At 47.1% G+C, this 4,542-nt stretch overlaps 1 pseudogene; it reads left to right on the top strand.

The window, feature by feature from the left end:
- The first annotated feature begins 3,192 nt into the window (after nt 1-3,192).
- Nucleotides 3,193-4,208, top strand: LOC148019665 (gibberellin receptor GID1C pseudogene; annotated as a pseudogene).
- The last annotated feature ends 334 nt before the right edge of the window (nt 4,209-4,542 follow it).

Consider the following 4,542-nt stretch of genomic DNA (forward strand, 5'->3'; position numbering starts at 1 on the left):
CTAAGCAAGCTAAGAGTATTGTCCTGCACTTGAGGACCCAAACTGTGGATATACTTCGGTGCAGATATGATGTAAGTGCTCATGCATACTTAGATATTACGTAGTTAGAAGGCCGTGGGCTAGTTTCTCGTAACAATGTGTGGATGAAGCAAGGTTGTCCATGTGGAGAAGAAGTATACGTGAAGGTTTATGAGTCATCCTTTGCATTGAAACTGCACGACGTAGCATAAGTGAATACAAGGACGCCGCACTTTCGGTAGCTGGAAGCTATTGGACTTGCTTGATGAGGACAGTGTACTTTTCATGGCCAATCATGCGGTGCTTACTACCACTGATTGCAATGGTACTAAGGAAGAGTGCAAGAGAGAATTGTGCAAGTGGGTCAGGGTGACAGGTCTAACCATAGGCGAGACAGGCTCCCTAGGTATGTCCTGCCCTTGATGTGCCCTGAACAATTGTGGGTGATGGTAAAGGGCTAGGGGACTAGGGACGGAGCCAGTCGACCAAGGTCACTGGACATACCTAATTTGAGCCCCTAGGTGCTGTGCTGTGATCGTGGGTGCTTCTTATCTTTTCAATCGTTTTTTTTTTCCTCTCTTTCTTTTTCTTGTGCTCTTTTTTTTTTCTTTCTTTCTTTCTTGCTTTCTTTCTTTCTTTCTCGTCTCTTTTTTCCTTTTTTTTTCCGGACTTGCCTGAGTACAACCATTACAATATGTTGAGGCTATCAGCCTTTCAATGGGTTGGAAAATGTCAAGCTTCAAAGGCTCAGGAAATGGATATTACAATGATGATTGTGCCCTAGCCTCATTGTTAGAGAAGCAGTTGTTGAGATGGGGAGATACACTTGAGATATTGCAAACCTCCTTGCGACACACGCGATGTTGGTACAAGTAAGGTAATGACTGCCGTGAGCCAACTATAGAGCTTGACCCAGAAAGGGAGCGTGGCCCATGAATGTGCGTTGGGCCATGCGATGTGGGTGGTCGATAAGGGTGATTTTTGCTTTCAGCAGTGTGGCTTTGTCACGGCTCTCTGTGGGGTCAATGGTCTTGCGGTGATCGGGCATTGAACACTTTCGCACAAGGACCTGTATTATCCTGCATCCACTTGTCACTTCGTGAGAGTTTATGCTCGCTTATGTTAAGTGCATCGAACAAATGCAATCATGATAAGACATAATTTTTCAGAATTCTATGATGTTTATTGGGATGCCTATTGCATTGCTTGTTAAGCTCGCATACATTAACGAGAAGTAACGGGAATGTGTACAAGTGGGGATCTTGCCCCTTTACTCATCAAAAAACAAAATGTTCTGGCATGCTGACTTGTCGAGCTACTTGTATATCATAGGGATTTAGTTGATAGGTACGAGGCGGGGTGAGTTCGATTGGCTAGGCGACCGGGGCGGTGCTAGTGTGAGGCTCCCATGAGGCTGGGCAGGGAACATGTCGGCCGGGACATGAATGGTGTAGTCCTGGGCCACCACCATTTCCAGAATGTCTTTAAACAATTCATTAAATTCTACCCTATCCCTGGCTACCTTGTCACTTCGTGAGCACCTGGTGCTTGAGCATGCGTTGGGGGTCTGTGCAACTGGCGTGCTACATTTTGTGTGCCTCCCTGAGCATCCGCTCCCCTAGCCCTCGGATTCTTCGACCTTCATCCAGGGAGGTGTCGCTTGGGGCCGCGTTTCTTGGCTTACCTTTTAAGAGTGGGCACGTAGCGCACCGGCGGAGGGGCGTGTGTGCATGTTCTCATCGGCTACGAAGAGTGTCCTTGCAAGCTAGCTGCCCTTGGTTCTCCATGCTTTCCTCACAGGGGGACCTGTAATATGTGAATCAAGGATTAGGATTTGTTACATGATAAGACCATTCATATGTAAGGGATTACAGTGCGGATTATCAAGCGCATAGGATGAGAAGGGAAGGGGTAGGGCATGCATTGCTTGTTGTAGAGGGATGGCCCCCATGATGCATACTTAGCCTCCTACCATTAGTAGATCTTGGCTCATGCTGAGTTACGTTTGTTGGCAATCATGAATTTAGGCAGGGCTCAGCCTTGTAAGGATAGATTGTGAAGGGAAGAAGGTGTATAGAAAAAGGGACTACACCCTGTCTACACCATCAAAGTTGTTGGTCAAGGCTTCCTATGGCGGTAATGTGGGTAGCATGCCATTCACTTGGAGGTGGGATGTGTTAGCTATATATAGTCTATCTATATATAGCGCCCTTGTTAGCTATATATAGTCTGTCTATATATAGTGCCCCAGCTTCCCTCTATATATTCCTATCATGTGTGATCAGTTGACACACTTCTGGGGTTCCACTTTCCGTGTCTCTTGTCTCTCTTTTCCTCTCTCTTCCTCCATTCCTTGTCTCCCTCACGCACTGTTCAACATGGTATCAGAGCGCACATATATGCCCCAGCTATTGTGACCTCAAATTGACTCCCCTCGGCCTCTGCAACCGCAATAGTGGACAATCTCAGCAGCAGAGGTGCAGATGCTGGCGATGAGCATGTGTCGCTCTCACCTCCCGGTAGTGGAAGCGAAAGCACAGATTGGGAGCTTCTTGCATAGAGGCCGTGGCGGAGAAGGGACGCACATGCTAGCGCTGCGGTGGAAGAAGCCGACTGTCACAACACTAGCCGCTTCGACATTCTGATGCCATGGATGCCGGATTTTTCCAGCCTCACCAAGACGGGTGCTTGGGCCCACCTTCTGTGGCTCTTGCTTTTCAGGCTCCAGGTCCAGCTTTTCTGGCTCCTGCTGTTCCACAATCTGAGAAGCAAGCGAAGAAGACACGGGTGGAAGATCTTGTTCAGGCTTTTCAGCCTCCTGCTCAGAATTACGAACGTCATTTTCATGAGGTGCAAGCGCTTCATCACCATCTGCTTGATGTGAATCTGGCTCCGCTACAGTATCACGCGAGACAGCGGCATGCTCCACTGCAGGCTCCAAGTCTTTGGCTCCCTCAATAGGACCAATGTGGAGTCGTCTAACTTGTGCTCCGTGGGAGGTACTGTGTCCCCCGGATCCTACGTGGGAAAAAGCAATGGAGAAGCAGAGGAAGGAACGGGTGGAGCTTCGTCTACCCTGTTTGGAGGATGGATGCTGGATTCATCTAGCCTCACCAAGACGGGTGCTCCAGCCAGCCTTTGTTCTTGATTCGCGGGGTTTCATGCAACTCTTCCATGGCTACCGCAGCTGCTGCAGACTATGCACTCGCTTCTACACAGTCAAACGCAATTGTCCCCTTAACAACATATGTCCTGATTTTCAATTTCAAGGTGTTGTACAGTTTGCTTCACAGGCCAGATGGAACTCTTGACCGTCACCTTGCCGAGTTCCTAGACAAAAAAAGTAGCTGCAAATGCAATACCTGTCGAAGGCATTGCTAGTGTTGATGTGATCATAGAAAGAGCAACTCACCTATGGGGTCGATGGTAGATCTCCTTGTGAATGGCAGTACTAATGATCTGAATGTAGACACAGGTGTAAGATCAATACAGGATGAAGGACGTACGTCATTATTGAGGCCTCTGATCATCTTTTTCCATGGGGAAAGCTTTGCCCACTCCTCTTCTAATAGTGCCATATACGATGCGATGTGCAGGAGATTAGCCAAGACCTGTAATGCTGTTGATGTTGTGGTTTCCCTCAATTTCAGACAAGCACCCGAGCACAGGTATCCAACAGCATATGAAGATGGATTGACATGTGTGAGATGGGCAAGGAGTGACATGGGGAGACAATGTCTTCTTTATTTGGGTTGCTGCTCAAACAAGTGCATTCTTGTAGGAGACAGTTCAGGGGGGAACATAGCCCACAATGTTGGAGTTAGGGCTTCAGAAGAGAGCATACATCTTACAGGAACGATTCTCTTAATGCCTATTTTTGGAGGACAACAGAGGACTCCTGCAGAGAAATTATTAGATGGTAGGTACTTCGTTACAATAAGGGATAGAGATTGGTGTTGGCAAGCTTTTCTTCCTGTCCGGGAAAACAGAGAGCACCCTGCTTATAATCTTTCTCTCCCCTGGCACCACAGTTGGCTGAACTAAATCTTCCTTCTTGCTTGGTGGTCGTTGGGGGCCTAGACATTCTTCAAGATTGGCAACTCCATTATGTAACAACATTCGGTTCCCTCGCCCTTTGCGAAAATCCATCCTCCAGGACTTTTGTCTTGTTGGAATGTTCTTACTTCTAGAGGTCATTAGAATAAGCATGACAAAGGACAACAATGCGCAAGACTCAAGTGCAGAAGCACTCAAAGTATTGGAAAACTGGTCACCAAAGTAGCCTGTGAGGTTCTTCCATTTTATTTCAGCTCTGAGGAAAGCTTCCACGTTGTCGTCAACAACATACATAGTCAGAAGCACTTGCTAGATTGCCTGTATGGCATTGCCACTCAAGGCTTATATTCTTTCCAGCTGATGAGGGTCTATATTCCAGCTGATGACACATTATTTCGTTTATATTCTTTCTTTCCAGCTGATGAGGGTCTATATTCCAGTTGATGACACATTATTTCGTTTATATTC

This window comes from Lygodium microphyllum, chromosome 19 (assembly GCF_053477565.2).
Source record: "Lygodium microphyllum isolate KBCC chromosome 19, Lygodium_microphyllum_v1.1.10, whole genome shotgun sequence".
Lineage (NCBI taxonomy): Eukaryota > Viridiplantae > Streptophyta > Polypodiopsida > Schizaeales > Lygodiaceae > Lygodium > Lygodium microphyllum.